A 24,996-nucleotide genomic window follows, 5' to 3' on the forward strand; every position below is an offset into this window, starting at 1 on the left:
AGCAAGGGACAAGGGGCGACTCAGAGAGGGGGGGGGAACACTTGGAGTTAAGGGAATTTTAGATGTGGGAATGGTTGAAATATTTTATGTTTTAAAAGTGTTGTCATACAGTGCGTTTATATAAAAAAAAAGAAAACAGAGAAATGGAAATGGGGAAAAGGGGAAAGGTGATGATGAGGAAGTGGAAATGAGATGTAAACAAAGTATGAAATGGCCATGTTGAACTATATGACTATAAATATTAACAGAATACATAACCAAATCAAAAGGAAGAGGCTATTAAATTTACTGAAAATATAAAATATTGATATAGCATTCGTGCAGAAAACACATCTAACTGAAGTGGAACACAAGGAATTAAGGAGAGACTGGGTAGGGCACGTAACGGCAGCATCATATAATTCAAAAGCCAGAGGTGTAGCTATATTAATCAATAAAAATGTACCAATCAAAATAGAGGAGGAAATAATAGATCCAGCAGGGAGGTCTGTTATGATAAAGTGTCAGATAGATTCAGAATTTTGGAATTTGCTCGATATATATGCACCTAATGAAGAGGATCAAAAGTTTATGCATGATATCTTTTTGAAGATTATAGATATGCAGGGGAATATATTGATAGGAGGGGACTTTAACATTAATTTGGATTCAAAGATGGATAAAACTGGACAAAAAACCAGCAGAAAGAACAAAGTAGCCAAATTTATGGTTAAATCAATGTAGGAAATGCAACTTTTGGATGTATGGAGGAGAACACCCAAAGGAGAAGGAATACTCATATTATTCGAGTAGACATAAAACATACTCAAGGATTGACCTGTTCCTGTTATCAGCCCATATCCAAGGGAGAGTTAGGAAAATGGAATATAAAGCTAAATTGTTATCTGATCATTCACCCCTATTATTAGCAATAGAGCCGGAGGACATCCCACCAAGAACGTATAGATGGAGATTAAACTCCATGCTACTTAAAAGACAGGATTTTAGAGAATTCATTGAGTGCCAAATTAAAATGTACTTTGAAATAAATACAGAATCAGTGAAAGATAAATTTATATTATGGGATGCAATGAAAGCTTTCATGAGAAGGCAGATAATAAGTTATGTAACTAAGATGAAGAAGGACTACAATCGGGAAATAGAACAGCTGGAAAGGGAAATATTAAGTACAGAAAAAGAACTAGCAACAAGGGAAGATACAACAAAAAGAAGAGAATTGGCAGACAAAAAAATAAAATACGAAACACTACAAACGTATAAGGTGGAGAAGAACATGAAGCCAAAGCTGAAGTATTATGAGCTAGGAGAAAAAAAACACACAAACAGCTTAAAACAGAACAAGCTAAAAGAACGGTATTGGCATCAAGGAAAAAGGACAAACAAATTACATATAACCCAACGGAGATCAATGAAAACTTTAAGGAATCTATGAGCAATTATACCGAACTGAGAACAAAGGGAAAGAAGACAAAATAGATGAGTTTCTAGCTAAAATTGAACTATCGAAATTGCAAGAAGAGGAGCAAAACAAATTGACAAAACCATTTGAAGTAGAGGAAATAAAAGATATATTAAAAAAGCTACAGAACAATAAAATGCCTGGAGAGGACAGACTCCCAATAGAATTCTATAAAACATTTAAAGACTTATTAATTCCTCCTCTCCTGGAAGTAATGAACCAGAGTGAAGAAACACAAAACATGCCAGATTCATGAAAAACAGCAATAATTACAGTAATACCAAAGACGGGGAAAGATGCATTAACACCAGCATCGTATAGACCAATATTTCTACTTAATTCAGATTATAAGATAATAGCAAAACTATTAGCAAACAGATTGGCCGACTGTGTACCAAAAATAATAAAACTAGATCAAACTGGATTTATTAAGAAAAGACAAACAATGGAAAATATCTGTAAGTTCATTAACTTAATCCATGCAGTACAAGGAAATAAGACGCCAACAGTGGCAGTTGCTTTAGACCAGGGGTGTCAAACTCAAATTCACAGAGGGCCAAAATTAAAAACTTGGACTAAGTCATGGGCCAAAATAAATATTTATTGAAAATTTTCAACAACATCTGCATGTTTTCTCTTCTTTCAACATATGTAATGTTAAACTTTTTCTTATTAAAATAAATGTTTAATAATAGTTTTGGTTAAATTCTTTCCAGAAGAAGCATTAACAAATGAGAAATAAAATATTCAATAAATAATATTTCTCTATAGCCTTTAAGCTCCTTTTAAATGTTTTTTTTTCACAAGCCAACAAGTCAAAAAAATGACAACTTGCTTCAATGACAAACAGGTTTGTCTTTTAAAATGATGAACATATAGTCCGCCTCCCACCTGTCTTGAAAGGTCCTTTTTCTGTCTTTGGTTTGGCCATTTTTCGTAAGGGGTTTATTACATGTGAGTTAGGCGACAGGTCGTAGATGCTAATGAAAGTAAAGAGAGGAGGTGGGGGCGATTAGCAGGCTGACAGGCCGGCACCAACGCATTTGCAAAGCATTCTGGGATTTGTAGTATTAGCTGTGAATGCGCTATACTGGCGCGGCGGCCAGTGGGCCAGCTTTAATACATATTTGATATGATCTTGAGGGCCAAATATAATTATATTACGGGCCAAATTTGGCCCGCGGGCCTGAGTTTGACATGTGTGCTTTAGATGCAGAGAAAGCCTTTGACAGTGTAGAATGGAATTATTTATTCAAAGTACTACAGAGGTTCAACCTACCAGAGAAATATATTAATTGGATTAAAGCATTATATAAGGGACCATTGGCGAAGGTGATGGTAAATGGATATATATCAAACCAATTTAAATTAAGCAGGTCAACTAGGCAGGGATGTCCACTATCTCCCTCACTGTTCGCTTTACCTATAGAACCCTTGGCAGAACTGATAAGAACAGAAAATAAAATAAGAGGGATAAAAATAAAAGAGAAGGAATATAAAATCAGTCTATTTGCAGATGACATCATAGTATAATTAGCAGAACTAGAATTATCAATAAAAGAATTACATAAGAAATTAAAGGAATATGGAGAAATATCGGGGTACAAGATCGATGCAAATAAAAGTGAAGCGATGCCAATGAATAATGCGGATTTCACTAAGTTTAAAAAAGAATCACCATTTAAATGGCAAACACAAGCAATCCGATACCTAGGTATTAGACTAGATAATAATCTAGGCCATCTATACAAATTAAATTATCAGCCATTAATGAAGAAATTACAAGATGACTTAGAACATTGGAAAGATTTACCACTAACACTGGTAGGAAGGGTAAATTGCATTGAAATGAATATCTTCCCAAGGATACAATACCTATTTCAATCATTACCAATTCCCTTAACAGAGAAATTCTTCAATGAGCTAAAGAAAATAATAAGGAAATTCTTATGGAAAGGGGGGAAACCGAGGATAGCACTAGATAAATTAACAGAATGGTACAAATTTTAAGAATTATTATAGAGCAGCACAATTAAAATATCTATCAGATTTTTATCAAACAAGGGAAAAACCAGATTGGACCAGGTTAGAGCTAGATAAAATAGGGGAAAAGGTACCAAAATATATACTTTTTAAGTGTGATGAAAAACTGGTGCAACATAGAAGTTCACCAGAACTGCACCATCTGCTCAACATTTGGAAGAAGATTCATGTAGAAAGGAAAAAAACAAATTACTAACTACCAACATTATTATTGACGCAAAATCAACTAATCCCTTTCACAATAGATAACCTTTCCTTTAGAGAATGGGAGAGAAAAGGGATCAAAAGAATAGAAAATTGTTTTTTTGGGAAATAATTTATTATCTTTTGAACAAATGAAGTACAAATATGGTATAACTCATGGTACAATGTTTGCATACCACCTACTTAAAGGACAAATTGGGAAGCAGGCTGAAGTTACCAGAAGAAAGCACCTTTGAATATGTGATTACAGACACAATGATAATTAAAAGATTTATAACAAACATGTACATCAAGCTGCAAAGAAAGAGAATGATGAAATAATCTGTAAACCCAAAGAAAAGTGGGAACAAGATCTAAACATAAAGATAAAAAATGAAAAATGGGAAAAGCTATGCTCCAGAACTATAAGAAATACAATAAACATGAGGTTACGCATTGGTTACACAGGCTATATATCACGCCCCAAAAGTTAAAAATGGGACCCAACAGTATCAGATAGATGTTTTCACTGTAAGAAGGAAACGGGAACAACAATACATGCAATTTGGGCATGTGAGAAAGTGGAAAAATTTTGGAAAGATCTAAATCAGGTATTAAATATAATCACAAAAAGCAACATACCAAAAAATCCAGAGATCTTTCTTCTAAGTAATATAAGAAGTAAAAAAACTAGGCCTCAAATTGGATGAAGCACAAAAAAGATTTATTATGATAGCCTTAGCTGTAGCAAAAAAATGTATTATGTCAACTTGGAAATCAGAAGAGAGGCTGAGATTACAGCAATGGTGCATAGAAATGAATAATTGGAAAAAATAACATATAATTTAAAAAATAAAGTCACAGTATTCAAACAAATTTGGGAACCGTACATGGAACACAACAGAGAGGGCCTTCCGCGGACCTCCACCCCCTAAAATGATAGAATGAGAAGAAGACGAAATGAACTGACCCAGTGTGTAAAAGTAGATGACACAATTTTCTTGTTTATTTTCATTGTGTGATGACATTGTTTAATGGTTTTATTGTATTGTATCTGTTGAGCGTTTAGTGGGTAGGGAGGGGGGTGGGAAGGAGGGAGGGAAGGGAGGGGGGAAAAAAGGTAGAAAATGTGTGAATTTTGGTTAACATGGTTCATAGTGTGAAAAATAATAAAAAAAATTAGTGTGGTTGGGGGAAGGAGTCCATATAAAGGAAAACAGCAAAGAGAGAAGGCTTGTAGACAAAGTTTGGGGGATGATCGAAGAGGAAAGGGGTTAGTGCCATGATGGATGGGGGACGATGGTAATAAATAATAGAGTTGTCTGCAAAGATGGCGATAAGCAGAGGGTAAGATGTGGGAAATCTCTGAAATGCATTTACTTTAATGTTTAGGAGTATTATAGGGAAGATAGACGAGCTGAAGGTGTGGATAGACATATGGCATTATGACGTGGTGGCGATAAGTTCGACGTGGTTGCAGGAGGGATGTGACTGGCAGCTAAATATTCCGGGATTTAGCTGCTTCAGGTGTGATAGAATTTGGAGGGGTAAGGGGTGGTGGTGTGGTGTTACTTGTCAGGGAAATTATTACAGTGGTGCTGATGCGAAGTAGATTGGAGGACTCATCAAGGGACGCGGTATGGGTGGAATTAAAAAATGGAAAAGGTGAGGTTACAATTATAGGGGTGTATTATAGACCACCTAGTGGGGAGCGAAAAATAGAGGAGCAAATGTGTAAGGAAATAGCTGAGATTTGTAATAAGCTCAGGGTTGTGTTAGAGAGGGATTTTAATTTTCCTAATATAGATTGGGAGACGCATTCCATGAAGGGGCTGGATGGATTTGAATTTGTAAAATGTGTGCAGGATAGTTTGTTTTTGCAGCAATATGTTGAGGTACGACTAGAGAAGCGGCAGTGTTGGATTTACTGTTGGGGAATGAGTTGGGACAGGTGACTGAGTTATATGTTGGGGAGCACTTCAGATCCAGTGATCAAAATGCCATTAGTTTCAATATAATTAAGGAAAGGGATAGATCTGGTCTGATGATTAAGGTTTTTAAATGGGGTAAAGCCAGATTTGATGAAATGAGAAGGGATGTGCAAGGAGTGGTTTGGGCTGATTTGTTTTATGGGAAGGGGGTGGAGGAGAATTGGAGGTCATTTAAAGGGGAGATTTTGAGGGTGTAGAATCCTTATGTTCCTGTTAGGATAAAAAGCAGGGCCAAAAGTTTGAGAGATCCGTGGTTTTCAAGGGAGGTTAGAAAGTTGGTTCAAGATAAAAGGGAGGCCTACATTAAATTCAGGAAGCAAGATATGGATAAGATGCTTGGAATATTCATGGATTGTAAAAAGAAGTTTAAGGAAGAAATTAGGATAGCAAAAAGAAGGTACGATGGTGGCTATAGCGAACAGGGTGAAAGCAAATCCGAAGGGTTTTTACAAATATGTGGATAGCAAAAGAAGAGTGAATGATAAAATTGATCCATTAGAGAATCAGAGCAGACAAATGTGTGTGGAGGCGAATGAGATGGGGGAGATGTTAAATGTTTTAAATATGTATTAAATATTTATTATGTATTAAATATTAAAAGGGAAAAGGATATGGAATCGCGTAGGATAAGTGAGGCAAAAGGGGCAATTATGGAAAACATAGGGAATAGAAAAAAGGGGGTGTTGGAACTTTTGAGGCATATAAGGGTGGATAAGACCCCGGGTCCCGACAGGATGTTCCCCAGGACCTTGAGGGAAGTCGGGGAGGAAATAGCGGAGGCTCTGATGGTGATTTTTTAACAGACACAGGAGGGAGGCATGGTGTCGCAGGATTGGTGTGGTTCCTCTATTTAAAAATGGCTCCAGGTGTAGGCCTAGCAATTACCAGGCAGTAAGTTTGACGACGGTAGTTGGTAATCTAATGGAAAGTACTCTTAGATATCTAGAGGGGCAGGGACTGATCAGGGACACCTAACATGGGTTTGTGAAGGGAAGTAAGGCCTTCGAAAAGGTTCCACATGGAAGGTTGGTAAGGAAGTTCAGGCGCTAGGTATTAATGTTGAGATAGTCAGATGGGTTCAATAGTGGTTAGAAGATAGACGCCAGAGTGTCATGGTGTATAACTGTCTGTCAGGATGGAGGCCAGTGATGAGCGGTGTGCCTCAGGATTGGTGTTGGGTCCCTTGTTGTTTGTCAATTACATTAATGATTTGGATGATGAAGTGGTAAAGTGGGTTAGTAAATATGCGGACGATACAAAAATGGGGGGAGTTGTGGATAGTGAAGATGGTTTTTGGGGACTGCAGAAGAATTTGGATTGCTTAGAAGAGTGGGCTGAAAGATGGCAGATAGAGTTTAATCTCGATAAGTGTGAGGTGATTCATTTTGGGAAGAATAATCAAAACAGGGCATATGCAGTGAAGGGGATGGCATTGAGGAATGCAGAGGAACAGAGAGATCTTGAAATAATGGTTCATCGTTCTTTGAAAGTGGATTCTCATGTAGATAGGGTGGGAAAGAAGGCTTTTGGTATGCTGGCCTTTATAAATCAAAGCATAGAATATAGGAGCTGGGAGGTGATGTTGAGACTGTTCAAGGCATTGGTAAGGCCAAATTTGGAATACTTTGTACAATTCTTGTCCCCAAATTGTAGGGAGGATATCAATAAAGTAGAGAAGGTGCAGAGATTTACTAAAATGTTGCCTGGATTTCAGTATCTAGAATACAAAGAAAGATTGAATAGACTGGATCTTTATTCATTGGAGCGTGGAAGGTTGAGAGGAGATCTGATAGAGGTATATAAAATTATGAGAGGGATAGACAGAGTAGATGTGAATAGGCTCTTCCCCTTGAGGGTGGGTGAGATTAGAACAAGTGGTCATAAGTTAAGTGTTAAGGGGCAAAAGTTTAGAAGTAACATGAGGGGAAACTTCTTCACTCAGAGAGTGGTGGCTGAGTGAAATGACCTTCTAGAAGAGGTGGTTGCAGTATGGTCAGTTTTGTCATTTAAGAGAAGGTTGGATGAGTGCATGGATGTGAGGAGATTGGAGGGTTATGGACAGGGAGCGGGTAGGTAGAACTAGTGGAGTTCTCTTAAATTGGTGTGTACTAGAGGGGCCGAGATGGCCTGTTTCCGTACTGTAATTGTTATATGGTTATATATGGTTATGTAATGGCCGATTAACACCTCTGGGGGAAGTTGATTGGATGATTGACTGTGACAGATACTGGTATAATGGGAATGTGGTTTGGCTCATGTCCCATTTAAATGCAAATTGCTTTTGTAGTTAGAATTTCGAATGCTACACAAGTGTTAGATGCGTGTGTGCTATACGAAAATATTTTTATTCAATTTATTATTTTCTGCACATAATATGCATGTGCGCATTAAAGGAATGAAAATATGGTACTATCCTTTTAACTTTTCTGACATATATCTTTTCTGGTTTTCCATTCAAAAAATTATCTTTTATTTCACCTTCTCTGACTCTATATCTGGTTAAAGCCTGTTAAGGCTCAAACCTTTTTCAGTTCTGACGAAAGGTCATCATTCTAAAACATTGACTGTTTTTCTTGTATTTAGATGCCATGATGCATAAGGAACTCCTGGTGTTTTCTGTTTGTATTTCAGGTTTCGAGTTCTTAGCTTTCAAATTGATGGTTTAATGGCTACTAATCTTCTTGGGAAGACCCTTAGCATTAAGTTGTTTCCACTCCAGTTCTGAGTGATGTATGAATCCAATGAGGTTCTTGACACTGGTCAATTCAAGTCACTTTAATTTATCATTCATACCATGCTCTCACAGTAAAGACAAGATAGCATTTATCCAAGACCATGGAGCATATTTACATAGATATAAGTTAGAATAGAAGTTAAACACATTAAAATATTAAATATTAAGGCAGTTAATTAAATATTAACTAATTAAATATTAGTTACAGTCCGCGGTACCCTATCCCCAAATGTTCTGGGAGTTCAGGAGTCTGATGGCTTGGGGGGGAAAGGCTGTTGCCCAACCTGGACGTAAGGGTCTGAGTGCTGCAGTACCTCCTACCAGATGGCAGAAAGGAGAACGGTTTGTGGAGACCTTAACTATGTTTACAGCCTTTCGCCTGCACTGAGTGTTGTAAATGTCCTTCATGGTAGGAAGAGAGCCCCCAATGATCTTTTCCATTGATTTCACTATCCTCTGCAGGGCTTTGTTGTTCGAGGAGGTACAGTTTCCAAACCAGATGGTGAGGCAGTTGGACAGGATGTCTCCATACATCCTCTGTAGAATGTAATGAGGAAGGTGGGTGGAAGATGAAATTTCCTTAGCCTTCACAGGAAGCAGAGGTGCTGCTATGGAGCTTGTGCTAAGGGACCAGGTGAGGTCCTCCACCAAGTACACTTCAAGGAACTTGATACTCTTGATTACCTCAATGGAGGAGCTGTCAATGGTCAGTGGAATTGGTGCAGAGTATTTAATGAGATTGGCTGTTTAGGAGATGGCACACTCTCATTTTTGCTGGTCTTTCTCTTACTTCTGCAAAGGCTGTATCCATTTCCTTCCTTGATGCTTCTTCTTCTCCTTGAAGAACTTTATAGACTTCACAGTTATAGTTTAATTGGCAACAACAAATTACCCCCTTTGTAGGTAGGTGGCAGAAGAATTGGGGTGGGAGGGTCAAGATTTGCTGGGGTTGCAAGAGGAGATTAAAATGGAATATTTAGATAGATGTTTAATGGCAGCACAGTGGGGTAGAACAAATGGTCTCTTTCTACATTTTATGGCTCCATGATTCTTAATGTGATGGATTTGGCTTTGGGTGCACAAAAGAGAGGCTTGTACATCAGAAATGACAAAGAAAAGATTTGTTAAGATAGCCCTAGCTGTAGCAAAAAAATGTATTATGTCAACCTGGAAATTGGAAGATAATTTGAAAATACAACAATGGTATATAGAAATGAATAAATGTATTCCATTAGAAAAAATAACATATAGTTTAAGAAATAATATTGAAATATTCGAACAAGTATGGGAGCCTTACATTAAATACAATAGCGAAAACCTACCGGGAACAAACATTACCTAAGTTGATGGAAGGAGAAGAAAAGAAAAGAATGGACTCAGTAGAATTTCTGGTGTATTTTTGTTGAATGACAACATTGTCTAACTGAATTAATGCAACCTAGATTGTATAACTAAAATGGATGAGAGGGGGGGGGATGGGGGGGTGGCTTGGGAGGAGGGAGGGGGGAGGGAGAAAAAGTCACTGTAAATGTGTGGAAAAGAAAAAGTGTATATCATGGCTATTGTGATTTATGGTGTGAAAAATAAAAAATTAAAAAAAAAAAAAAAAAAAGAAATGACAAAGTATAGTTAGACCTTGAGGCTGCGACCATGGTCATGAGAGAAAATGATGACATTAGTTTGTTTAGCCTGCCAATGTATTTGGAGAATTTTGCAAAGGCAGTGTTGAAGCTGTCTCTCTAACATTTTGAAGTTCCTTCTGTTGGTAGTCTATATTGTAAGAACATACAGGATGCTGAAGATCGCAATTGTTCAGTATTCTATTAATTTTGAAGTAAATTTGAAGTCTGCATTTATGAACACTCTGATTCAGATGTCCAAGGCGGAACTGACACTGAAGATGGCGGGAAACTTCATTATTAGGATTTGCTTTTGTTGTCCACTACCTTGTGAAATACAAAACGTGGTCAACATTTTTCCAATGTCTCCTTATGGGGTTTTATTATTGGGGGTTTTTACATCATTTTTGACATCAGAGATGGATTGATTGAAAACTTTGGTTTCACAGATTTTAAGAGTAAGGATCATTGTTTTACATACTTCAGTGAACAATTGAACAATTTTGAATCCAGGATCCAAGTCTACCTATATGGTCTGTGTATACAATGTAAGAATTGGGTTGGAGTAATCTTGGTTCTGGAGTGGAAGTGATGTAGCTTGGAAAATTTCCCACTCATTTAAAAAAAAATTATTTTAAAGTTTTCATCCACAATATAGTCAATTATAAAATTCATGCATACACTCTATTGTGTTTAATCCCCTGCCCACCCCCTTCCTCCTAAAGCTCCCAAAAGAAAAAAGAGATATAGAAAATAAAGAGGATTACTTCAGAAGAGAGAGAGAGAGAGAGAGAGAGAGAGAGAAATAGTTGCATCTCTAAATTAATATTTAACCTAGAAGTACAGGACTCCAATTTACAAAGTAGTCTCATATTTATCTCTTCATCTCCAAACATTGTTTATAAATTAATTAAATTTAATAAAAAATAATCTACTTCTTCCATTTATTAATATATATCAACATATTGTTCCTTTATATCTGTCCAAACTATCCTCCAATAATAAAAATCTTACTTCTGAGTTATTCCAACTCCTCTTGATATCCAAATATAAAAAAAGGAAAAAATAATAATGTATTAAACCATACAATTTCCCATTCATCATTTAATTTAGTTCCACTCAAGTGAGATGCTTGTTGGAGTTGAGATACATTATTTCACCAAGAAAGAATGAGAAGAGAGTTGAGAGCTGGCAGTCTCCATCTGCAGAGGGATTCGATCAGTAGAAAAGAAGTTAACTAGAATCACAGTTTTCTTATCATCTGATAGCAGGCATAGAATGAAGACTGTTACAAGCCCAGAGGACCCCAAACCCAGCAACAATAGATATTCATCATGACAAATGGTTACTTACACAAGAGTTGCTTTTAATTAACTTTAAACATGAAGATAGAATCAACTTTAACTTTGCACTATTGAATTACTTAACCTAACAACCCCCTTTTAATTCTAAGCGCACATGTATGTAATGTGTGTGTAAGTTCAGAAAAGTTCTTTGGTTCACAGTCCAATCTCACTTCTCATTCCTCTAAGTTCAGTGGTTGCAAGCAATTCTTATATTGTGCACAGAATTTAACATTTATAAAGTTCACCAGGCTTTGGTGCTTGAAAGGTAAATGGTTACCCCTCAGGAAGATTCTTGTCCATTTTCAGAGAAAGAGATTTGTTATTCCAGGATATCCACAACTGATGTACTTCCATCAGCCACTTCAGTGTCTTGCTGACAAAATTTGCCCCTTCAGGGTTCTCCAGATGATAACCTCTTTCTTTCAGGTCACCACAGAGTTCCTTTTTGTTTTCTTATTCCAAGTGAAACATTAGACAGCCAGTCCTCTCCTCTTGCATGAACCATAAGGGCTTTGACCAGGCTGTCTTTCAAATGGGCTTTCCATAAGCTTCCCAGCTTGTCCTGTTCCAGTCCCACCTATTTCTGCTGGCTGTAACATTGTACAAGTAATCTCTGTGTGGTCTCTCACTCTCTCTCTCTCCCTCTCTCTCTCTCTCTCTCTCTCTCTCTCTCTCTCTCTCTCTCTCTCTCTCTGACAGAGAGAAAAACCTGTTTGACTCTCTCTGCTTGCAAAACCACATTACCCTCCTTGAACAAGTTCTCTTCTGGACAATCTGTGACTCCAGCAAGATCTTTCATCTATTGCCTTTTGTAAACAACAATTCATTAGTGAAGTCTCTTGAGCACTCTTCAAAGCTATTGCAAAAGCTCTGAGACCCCAACATGTCTAGGATGGGGCAGAGCTCCATTATTTCAAATAAGATCTGCTTTAAAACCTACTCTAACAAACCTTTCCCAATTTATCTCCCAAAAGCATATCTATATACTCTATATACTCTGTCACAAGACCAATTGGAAAGACCTCTCCACAATCTCTCTCAGTTGACAGATAGAAAAGGCTAAGTATGATGGATGATAAGGCTCTATGCATATTTTATAATCTTTGAGCTATCATTTACCAAAGCAAATGACAACATGAGAGCCAACAGTAAACTATCCAACATTGAATGTAATTGAAATAACTGTACAACAATGACTGGTACAACAATATGTATTGATCATGCCTCGGAAAACACAGTTCTCAGAAAAAACATTGATGTTCATAAGCATTACAGCATTTACTTCATTTTATTCCATCCTTATGCATGTAAATGTAGAATATTCCTAGCATATTCAATATATACTTCCTGTAGATTAGATGAACTTAACATAAAACTTAAAAAAAATCCTTGCATTCATGTATACAGTCAGTATCTGTAAGTATTGTGTCGACTGCATGAACATTAAGAGCTCAGTTCAAGTCACCTTTTTGTACACTGGCATTTGGAACACCAGCTTGATTCTGAATGAATGCTATCTTGCAGATATCCAGTTACTATTGTAACATAATTTCAAAGATTTAATTTTAAAATATGAACAAATTCTATAGATTGCCCCTGAATATTTCAGATTTTCTTCTCCAAAGGTAGAAGAAGGCTCGCTCACTCTCCAAATTGGTATTAAATTTGAGGTGGCAGTATCAGCCCAGTTGATGAAATAATAATCGAACCCCCTTTTAAATTGGCCCTTTTAAAGACAACATACCCTTGATTTTAATCTAATCTGAACAGTTGAATCAGATTCTAACATCTTTTCATAATACTCTCAATTTCGTTGTGTTCTGGAAGAATGTAAAATGGGCGTTATTTGGACCATCCAAATTTGCTTAAATTCACTCCTCACTCCATTATTAAAAAGAATAAGGAAGTTTTTTAAAAAAATCACTCGATGGGAGAGAAAACTGCTACTCCAAACAGAGGGGCTGCGCATGGTGATCAGGCCTCTGTAGTGGGGACGAGACCTCCAGGCTTTGACGTCGTTCACTGCTGGTGGCTGAGGATGAGATACTGTGGCGGGTTTTGCGGAGGGGTTCTGGAGCGGGCTGCGTCGTATGTTTGGCTGGGAGGATCTGGACGTCTGCGCGCTCTGCAGTGGAGGTGTCATTGAACCCTGGAGCAGCCATGCCAAGTGCCTGGCTCGGAGGTTCTGGAGGCTGTGCCGTCTTGGAGAGTGGGGTACTGCGGCGGATGGTGGGGTCGGTGAGGAGATCGTTGGGTCTCCTTATCACTATCGGGCCAAAGCCTATGGGCCCATATGACTATGTGAATTGTGTGGTGGTTCTTCACTTCAAGCTACTAGACTTTTTAAAATCTAAGTCTGCAAAAATGTAACTTATCTTCGCTGTGACTACTGTCTAGATTTTCATCTTTTTATTGGATTATTTGCCCTGTTTTTTTTATTCACTATTGTTACAAGCCCAGAGGATCCCAAAGCCCAGCAGCAATAGATATTCACCAAGACAAATGGTTACTTAAACAAATGTCGCTTTGTGTAGGTGAGTTTAGTCTCATGCAGTTCTTTTTTCTTTTGTCTAGTAAGAATGGTGTAGTCTTGTGTGTCTACAAAGTTTTGTGCAATGTCGTGATGTGTAGGTAACATTATGGTTATCTCATTTTTTACTGTGTATTGTTTTACTGTCTGGGTTTAAATGACAAAGTCATTGTATTGATTCGTAAAAATAAAATGATACAGAGGCTAGAATTATGAAACAGAAAATGATGCAACAGGTCATCTGTGGAGTGAGGAACAAAGTTAGTTGTTGATTTAAGTCGATGCCCTTTTAACAGAACCTCAAAGTTGGAACTGAAATAAAAATGTAGTTACAGAAAAGGGAGGAAGAGACAGAAGGATTAAAAGAGAAGGTCAGTAATAATATGGAGGCTAGGAGAGTGGTCCCAGCTGAAACTGGGGAAGGGATGTATGGAGGAGGATTAGTAGAAAAGAAAACATAAATGCCGTACTGAAAATCTGAGATGCAAGACAAGAATGACTCATTATTCAAACATGTTGAATTCCTTGAGTTCTAAAAGGTTGCATTGTGCCAAGTCGACTTTCTGCAAGTTTACATTGGACATCATTAAAATAGTATAAACAGAAATAAAGAAAGGGAGTTTGGTGGATAAGCAACTGGAACCATGGAGTAGCTTTTCAGAGTGAAGGGAGGTGTCCCGTAAATTGATTATCCAATCTGCATTTGGTTTCTCTTGTGTAGAGGAGACTGCAACATAGTACTGAATGTCGTATTCTAAATGGGAATAAGTATGTAAATTCCTGCTTTGATTGGAATGGGTATTTTGAGCTCTCCTCCTGAAGATGAGTGAAGAAGGAAAGGGGATAGATGTAGGCTTTCTCATTTGCATGGGGAAATATTGATGGAAATGGAAGGGGGAGCAAGACAGAATCTTTCCATTGGAATGCTGTAAAGGGAGGAAAATGTCAAAATTGTGGGAGATAGTTCATTTAGTATGGTGATTGGTAGAATGGAAGATAAAGGCAAAGGGAAGCTTTTCCTAATTTTTGATGTGTGGTAGAAGATTGAAAACAGAAATGCAGGGTATGGAATAGATGCAATTGACCTTGGTGAAGACCAAACCATAGTTGAAAAAACTGAAAAAGCTATGTGAAGCACTGTTAAAGAAGATGTTAACATCAGAAATAATTCAACTTTATGACATAGGAATAGATTCCTCACAGGAAGCGAACTTGAGGCAGGAGGTGTTGTCAAATCATTGTGGAACATCCTTCACCCAGAGATGGAAAAATTAAGGTGAGACCAAGGAGAAAGTCGCAAGCAAAGATGACATTTTCAAATCCCATATAGGGAGTAGAAACATACAATCATCGATATGGATGCGGGAGGGAGCACTAACTAGGACTAAAACTACAACTGTTCCATGTATCCCACAAAAAGACAAGCATAGCTTGTGCCTAATTTGTTCCTATGGGGTCTTTTTTGAGAGTTAATTTATCGACTCCTCACAATATTACTACAAATTTAATTCAATCAAGGTCAAATTTCAGAGGGGCGGAAAAGTAACAATTTACCTGAGACTGAGTTTTCTAATATGTTTGCATTTTACCTCATCCATGGCTTCCTCCATTATGGCTGAAGATCAACTGTATCTGTTCCATTCTCTGCACTTTGCTCTCAGTCTCCCACACAACACCCTGCACAAGGATTATTTCTTTCTTTCCCATATTCTTTTCATTCATCTTATTATGTTTTTGTTAGTAATACGAGATTCTTCTTGTTTCAGCTTGTACTCACCAATGATCTCATTCAATGGATCATCCTCTGGTATAAATGGCCACAATTTCAGTTATTTTATCATTTGCTGACCTGATTGATTTATTTCTGCAATATTCTCAAGGACAATGGTAAAATATTGTTTTGGCATTATTCTTGTACACAAATTAGGTTAACATTTTTGATGAGCGACCTCAAGCCATATTATGAATTAAAGAACCTATTGATAGTAAGAGCATGACGGTAGAAAAAAAGAATCACCAATGTGATTCAAACAATGTGAGAACATAAAAATGAAAAAACTCAGAATAATTTAAGATTATTTTGCACAAAAGCGATATGGCAGCTGTGTGCAGAGCCATTCCCACTAGTCCCTCTCTTCTATCTTTCCCTATATGCCTGCAATTGTTTCTATTTCCAATACTTAATGAGTTCCCTTTTGAGTAACCTGAATGAACCTGCTTCTGCAGCATTCTCACCAACCCACAATCCCTGGGCAGTGTACTCTGGCTGTGTAACAGATTTTTCTTGTGTGTCTTTTCTTCTTTAACAGCCATCTCACTGGCTCTACGTAAAACTCTAGAATACCTGGACAGCAGAGTTGCATACAACAGGATGCTCTTTATCGACTACAGTTTGACATTCAGCACCATCATCTCCTCAAAACTGATCAGCAAACTCCAAGATCCTGGGTCTCAATACACCATTGTGTAATTGGAATCAGGATTTTCACACCTCTGGACACCAATCAATGTGGATTGGTAAGAACGTGTCCTCCATAATCTCCATCTGCATCGAAGCATCACAGGGATGTTTACTTAGCCCCCTGCTCTATTCGCTTTATGCCTATGGCTGGTTTGGTAAGACAACAACACCATTTTCAAATTTGCTGATGAATCCATGGTAGTGGGTTGTATAAAAAAGGTATACAGGAGGGAGATTTAAAATTTGCTGAATGGTCTACAAACTGTAACCTTGCATTCAATGTTACAAAACCAAGGAGTTGATTGTGGACTTTGGAAGGGAAAATTAAAAGTGTATGATTTTGTAATCATAGAGGTGGAGAGAATGAGCAAATTTAAATTCCTGGTGTAACTATCTTGGAGCACCATTCCTGGAACCAACATAATAATGCCATTGTGAAGAAAGCATATCAGTGCCTCTGCATCCTTTGGAGTTTACAGAGTTATGGTGGGACATTGAAAACCTTGGGAAACTTCTACAGATGTGTAGTGGAAAGTGTGTTGAACAGCAGCATCATGGCCTGTATGGGGGCACCAATACCTCTGAGCAGAAAGCCCCGCAAAATCTAGTAGTATACACAGCCCAGTATATCACAGGCAAAATTCTCCCACCATCGAAAACATCTACAGGGAACACTGCCATCAGAGAGCAGCAGCAATCATCAAGCATCTACACCACCCAGGTCATGGTATGTTCTCACTACTCCTATTAGAAAAGAGGTAATGGTGCCACAAGACTCGTACCACCAGGTTCAGTAACAATTGCTACACCTCCACCATCAGACTGCTAAACAACAAACTCAATTAGATACTCAGTTGAGGATACCTACTTTGCATATTATTAATTACCGAATGCTTTTTCATCTATTGCTCATTCAGTTTGTTTATGTTTTTCTTTATTTTGCATTTTTCTCTTTTGTATAATTATCTTTTCTTGAATACAATTTTTTTTTTGCATGACCGATAAATAGAAATTCTGCCTGTCCTGCAGGATAAAGAATATCATGTTTGTAAGTGATGTCATGTATGTACCCTGTCAATACATCTGAACTTTGATCTTCACTTTCTGTCCTCTGGGTCTTGAGCCTTCTGCCAGTTCCTCTCTATCTAGCCCAGTGGTTCTCAACCTTTTTCTTTCTACTCAAATACCACCTTCTTCTTTGGCTTGGCTTCGCGGACGAAGATTTATGGAGGGGTAATGTCCACGTCAGCTGCAGGCTCATTTGTGGCTGACAAGTCCGATGCGGGACACCTTAAGTAATCCCTTACTAACCATATGCCATAGGTGCTCTGTAATTAGTAAGGGATTACTTAAAGTGGAAGAAGAAGAGAAGAAGAAGATGTGAGTAAAAAGAAAAAGGTTGAGAACCACCGGGCGAGCCTATTTAGACCCTTCACAATTTAATATTAATTTATTGCATCCCTCTAAATCTGTCCCAATGAGTACACCCATAGCGTCTCCAGTCCATAACATATTACTAAGGCCAGCTGTTCTCACATTTTTAAGAAAAGAATATTTGTTTAGGCATTGCTCTGTCTTCTAATAAAATGGGCTTTTTCAGCTCATTATGAAATTATGGAAATTCAAGCAGTGATCATTACAATTGGATAAAAATTACCTCAATACAATGATTGGTATATTTTATTTCTAAAGTAATGATGGGAAAATTATGCTGGCAACACCATAACACACTCACTTTAATTAGATTGATTAACTTATTCAGCTCTTCAACCACTTATGATGAAATTAAGTCCATATATTGACATATTCTGAAAGATTAATGCAATACAATCAAATTACTGTGCATTGTTTTAAATTCACGTAACTACTTAGGAAATGTAATCCACCATTAAGTATCCATTAAATTGCTCAATATGACATCTGAGGCTTGGTAACATTTGTACTTTCATTTGGGGAAATGGAAGTTTCTGGTTAATAGCAGGATGCAGAATACTGGAGGATTAGCAAGTTTAAGTTTTCATTTCCACCCCTCACATTATTTGAAGCTTTAAAATAAAAAGTCCTTACATTGGAAGCAAGAGGAACAAGATCTTTCATTGCGATTTGTTTAACTTTTAGTAAAACACTATTTCTCTCTTAGAAGATTGGGTAACAATAACAGAATGTTGAATAAATGTACCCAGTCCATATCCCTTCCATTCATGTCCTGATCCAAATTTCTTATAAATGTTGTAATTGAACCGGTATCCAGTACTTCCGTTGGCAGCTAGTTCAACACACTCACCACCCTCTGAGTGAAGTACCTTCTGAATTTTTTTTAACATCATAAGTTTCATTGAAATTTTCCTTCCATTGTTCTCATATCTGTCTTAGTGTCCATAATTTATTCCTATCTTAAATTTCAGAATTATTGTCAGAGTAGATACATGATACCATACAACCCTGAGATTCCTTTTTCCTGCAGGTGCAGCAGAATTACCACTAATTGGTAGAACAAAAAATAAACTGTACGCAGCGTAAAGCATGTAAGCAAAGAACTGTAAACAGATAATGAATGTAAACAAACCGCAAAACAGAAAGAACAAAAAGAAAATCAATGAAGTGCACAAGTAAGAATCCTTAAATGAGTTTTTCATTGAGGAGTCGGTTGGTGGGGAGATAGCAACTGTTCCAGATCCTGGTGGTGTGAGTCTTGTGGCACCTTTACCTCTTTCCTGACGGCAGCAGTGAGAAGAGAATGTGTGCTGGGTGCTGAGGGTCTTCGATGATTGCTGCTGCTCTCCGACTTCAGGGATCCCAATAGATGTACTCAATAGTGCGAAAGTTTTTTGATGTCCTAGGCTATGACCACTACCTTTTGGAGGGCTTTACTGCTTTGGCACCTCAGAGGGCAGTTCTGGCACCTCCTGGGGCTGCTCCAGGCACCTCATGGGGTGCTCCGGCACCTCCTTGTTGCCTTTTTTAGTGAGCTTCAGCACCTAAAAAATTAGCACTGCACCTCTGCTTTATGCTGGTGTTTCCATACCAGATGATGATGCAGCTGGTCAGCACACTTTCCAACACACCTCGATAGAAATTTGCCAGGGTTTCTGATGTCATACCAATCTCCGCAACCTCCTGAGGAAGTGGAGGCGCTGACGTGCTTTTTTTCACGATGCCATTGATGTGTTGAGTCCAGGAAAGATCCTCCAAGATAGTGACTCCCAAGAGCTTAAATTTGCTCACTCTCTCCACCCCAATGATCACTGGACTGTATACCTCTGGCTTTCACTCTCTCCACCCCAATGATCACTGGACTGTATACCTCTGGCTTTCCTTTCCAGATAGTTTTGGTGACATTGAGTGCAAGTTTGTTGCTGATCTTATAATTTCAGAATCACATTGCCACCAAATAATAATGATAAAAATAACTTTGGCAAATGGCTCCATCTGCATAGCTCATCCTTTTCAGTCGTAAATACAGCATATATGTCAGCAATTGTAATGGAGCTGCCTTATTTAATCTTGTCACACTATTTTTGAACTCTTCCACGTGGAGCCAATAGACCATAATTGCTTGCTTCAAGATGCAATTGCCTCTTAACTAATTTACATCACTAGCTCCATCAACAGGAGTTTTGAAGATGTTCCCAGTGGTGTGCATTTTCCAATATGAATTCTGAAAGAGGAATTAGAAAACAAATATAAAAATAAACACAGATTGTATGGTTTTTCAAATGTGCAACCTCAGGCAGTTATCCACTGATAAATCCTGTTTTGCATGAAACATATTCCTTATTATTTCAGTCCAAATGGGCCAAAGATGAGCCATCTTTAAAGGAGTACAACATTTATGCTGAAGAAATCATATCATTCTTTTGCTGAGAAGTAAAAATAGAGTTTTATTGTGTTGAACTGCCGCTAACCAAATATACATGATGATAAATTTTGAAATGATCAGACATTGATACAAACAAAACTGTGTGGTAAAAGCTCTCCATTATATTATTGCACTTTGATGTAACATTATCTATTTATTTTTTATGAACAGTTTTGAAAATTCAATAGTACTTATAAATAATGCATTGATGGTGTGCAAACTTTTCAAATTCTATATAACTACTGGATGTAGAATACAAAACAAAGATCAGCAGGCATTTGGCAACATCTGTCAGTTCATGTTGTGGATAGATACACATTAATTAAAGGAACTGCAGAGTTAATCATTCACAATGTTTCTAAAGGCTAATACAGGAAATTTAGAAGAGTATAGCTTACACTTTCTTTTCTGATAATATTTATTTTATGATAAAAAGCTATTAGTAACTGAGGGTTTTCTTGTTGCAAACATATGTTTGAGGATCAATGTTTAATCTAATACAGAGAATATACACATTTAACCTTTTCACTACTGACAGCCACAAAGATAAAATTATTGGATAATTTCTTGGAAACATTGGTAGTAGAAGGATCCAAAATCACTTGCAGAACCTAGAAAGACTGAAAGTGTTAGTGACTTTGTAACTGAATAATTCATTCATAATTTTCTTCTGGATCTCACAAACAATCCACACCAATTAGCATTGTGAAGACTTGCATGGTGTGATCTCAGCTACAATGTTTTAAATTGATATTTTGGAGGATTTAGAGTTCATCAAAGAAAAGGGAAGTTCATTGATGGTTTAGAGATGAGCAGATGCTGAGACACTTTACAAAATGCCTCCTTTGATGTAGGGATTATAGGAACTACAGAAAGACATCCATCAACAGGAAGAAAAAACAGATCGGTGAAAGAAATATACTTGCAAATGCTCATCAAGTGAGGAGGCCATTTGTATAGAGAGATATAGAGTTAATGTTTTGGGCTGTTGACTTTCAATGAATGCAAAGACATTAACTCAATTTCTCACTTACTGACTTACTTCAGCATTTTATGATTTTATTTCAGCTAACTAGCATCTTTTGATTCTATTCAACTTGTCTGCAGGTGGCCTGGGATGAGAGCAGCAATAGCAATGTACCATATTTCCAAATTTATTCCAGGAACAGCTTCAATGGCTTAATCAGATCAGGATTGTTCGGTAGACTCATGCAATCATTCAGATGTGAATAATGTTCCTCCCAATCCTTTATTGAGTTTTGTAATCACCATTCCAGTATTTCAAATCATGTCCACCTAACATAAATTGCTATCCATCTTTCTCTCTCTGTGAACTTTCTGACATCATCATCAGCTGGTCATTCACGACTATACCTCTACCTACCTACATCATTTGAAAAATGTTGCCCATCCCCAATACTGTAGAATCAATGGGAGAACGTATGTTCTCCTCGATAGAGTGGAGACTGATACCCATGATGCAGCTGACCAAGTTCACAACTCTCTATCGATTTTTCTTGACCTGTGCATTGGCACCTCTGTACTAGTCAGCGGTGCAACCAATCAGAATGCCAAATATGATATACCTGCAGAAATTTGTAAGGATCTTTGACAAATCTCAAACTCAGAATGAGATGCATCGCAGGAAGATGCAAAGGAGAATTGTACAGCAAGGTGGCGCAGAGGAGAGAGGTGTATGGTAGAGTGGTGTAAAGGGGTAGAGGTGAAAGGTGCAGAGAAAGAATAGCACAGCAGAAGCAGATGGAGAGAAATATCTGCCAACGACCACAGTGAGGATATCCCACAAGGGATGAAACAAAAATAATCTGTGGGGTTAGATGGATGTAGATATAGACCCGATGGGTGCAGCATATTCAGGAAGGTGAAAATGAAATGATTCATTTTGCACAAGATTTAGGATGATCTGATGAAATGCTATAAAGAATTGTGTCAGGGTGGTGCTGATAGTTGAGTGTTTGTTGATTTGAGCAGCGAAAGACAATGATAACATGAAGAATGCTTGTTAAGAGTGAATAATAGCCAGGACCACAGGATATGCTTGACCAGTTAGGCCTTTAAAACATTGGTGCAATGTTCCACTTCAAATTTGGCAGTTCCCTCTGCTTTTAAAGTTAGACAAGATGCAAGGAAGAGTTCTACAAGAGTTTCCAAAGTACAGGGAGTACAACCCACAACAGTGGGTTGTAAGAAAAGCCTTTGTTTATGATGTTTTGGAAAATAAAGTTTTCACAGGGTGAAGGTGTGAATAATTCAGTTGCACCACCCTGGAGTGAGGCTAAATCCTGGATCTGGGGGGATAGTGATGGCAATGATTATGGATGTTACTACCACCTTCAATCCTTTTGCCTCTGGTTCTTTGTCAGGTGTTAATGAAAACATATTGGTTCTACCACACATAAATAAAAATGGAAAATTACAGATAGATTTTTCCCTGAGTCATATGGATGACAACAGTTGGGTTGACGGTGCACTTGCATTTTCCACACAGGCTGAAATTTCACAGGTAACATATCATCAACTGCTTTTCTGTAGAAAACCATAGCAATTTGGAGTTTTGAATGAGACAGGAATATTCTTCCAACTAATTTCAGATTGTATTCAATCGTAAGATGTTTATGTCAGCATTGGCCTGATTTCCTGCAAAATTTCATGCCATATTCCTCCTGAATGAGTCCCACATTCCAGATATTAATTCCAGAAAGACTCATAGGAAAAAGGCAAGCTGCCTTCAAATTTTGCTCCTCTATGAAACACTCATCTACGGGAAGCAGAACCATTCTGACAAGATGAAAATGCACTTGAATTGTCCATGGATAAGGAGAAAATAAATGAGTAGGAGGAAGCAGAGGATGAAGGCATTATCCATAAGCCACCATATATTTTTAAATTTAATTTTTAATTAAAAGAAATGTTTGTTTTACATTTACAGATAACCACAAGATAACGATCCTTCTGTCTATGATTCCACGCTGCCTAAACACACGCATGTGACCGACTAATCCCTTTTGTTTTGGAACATGCAAAGAAACCAGAATAAATGGAGGAAACCCATGTGGACTTGAGGAGAATGTAGGAACTCCTTACTGACCGTGATGGATTTGAATCCAGGTTGCTGCCGCTGTAATAATGTTGCACTAATCACTACACTAACCCGTGCCTAATATCGCTGTAATGGGGAAGTTCTAACATGACAGACTGTCCTTTGAGTGATGAAACAAAGATAATCTGTAAGGATTCGTGGTCAGATGGATGTGGACCTGATGGATGCAGCATATTCAGGAAAGTTGAATCATGCATCATTTTGCATAAGAATTGGCTTGATCTAATTAAATGCTTGTAGAATTATGACTGCTGAGAGTTGAATGTCTGTTGAGTTAAGTGGTGAAAGAGGATGGTGCTGTGGAGAGTGTTCGGGAAGAATGAGTGAAAAGGGCTAATAGCCAAAACCACAGGACAGACTTAGCTTAGTTAGACCCTTACAACATTGATGTTAATCTCCCATTAAAAATTGGAAGATATCCTCTGCTTTTAAAGCTAGACAAGGTGCCCAGAGAAATAAATGGAAAGAAATTACTGTACATGACTGTGGAAGGAAGTAAGAAAAAGGAAGGAAGCAATAACTCTAAAGTATTCTATAGGTACCCTAATGGCAACCGAGGAGCACATAAGCAGGTGCAAAAATAACACGGTTGTTGTTATTGGCAGACTTCAACTTCCCTAACATTGACTGGCACCCACTTAAGGTAGAATGTTTAGATGGGGCAGCATCTTTGAAGTGTGACCACTTTGTATGTGGACAAGCCAACTGGAGGAGAGGCCATACCAGATAGAGTACTGGGTAACAGATCTCTTGGTAGGCGAGCATTTCGGAGACAGTGACCACACTTCCCTGACCTTCAGCATAGCTATAGACAATGATAGGAGCAGACAAAATGTCAGAGTGTTTAATTGGGGAAGGGCTAATTATAATGGTATTTGGCAGGTACTTGAAAGATTGTCGGGAACAAATATTCTTTGTGAACTTCACGGCAGAAATGTCGACAATGTTTTGGGGTCACTTGCATGGGTTTCTAGATAGGTTTGTAGTTCAAACGTCTATCGACCTCCACCTTGAGGGAAGTAAATGACTCCACCTCCACTGCTCTTTGTGGAAGGAATTGTAAAGATTCACATCCCCCAGAGAACAAATTGCTCCTTATCTCCATAAAATAAGCAATTCCTTATTTGGAAACAATGCCTAGTTTAGTTTTCCAATAGAAGAAGCATCTTCTCAATATCGTCCCTGTCAATCCTCCTTGGAATCTTTTATTTCAGTAAGATCAGCCTCGTCTTTCTAAACTCTTGACAAAATATTGCAAAAGCTGGGATCCGCAGCAAAAAAAAAACAAGTGCTGGAGGAATTATGGGTGGGGGAGAGGAAACAGTGGTTCCATCTGACCTTCCTCTCTTCCCTAATGGTTCCCATGGTTACCTTCCTTATCAGTTTCTAGCACTGGTAGCAGAGAAACAGTTAACATGTCACCTTCATCAGCCTTCTTCACACTGCTGGTTGACTTGTGTGTTTGAAAGATGGCGGTAGTGTGAGCATCTCTCACCGGCTCCTCTGGACATGTGCACGTTTTATGTTAAGTTGAGAACCATGCACAATGGACAAACATGAGGATTGGACAATTGGAGTGTTGAGGAACATCAGGAATCCAACAACAGCACCAGGATACCTCCATGTGAGGTCTGCGGGCACTGATGATGG

Source organism: Narcine bancroftii, chromosome 2 (genome assembly GCF_036971445.1).
Source record: "Narcine bancroftii isolate sNarBan1 chromosome 2, sNarBan1.hap1, whole genome shotgun sequence".
In the NCBI taxonomy this organism is placed as follows: domain Eukaryota; kingdom Metazoa; phylum Chordata; class Chondrichthyes; order Torpediniformes; family Narcinidae; genus Narcine; species Narcine bancroftii.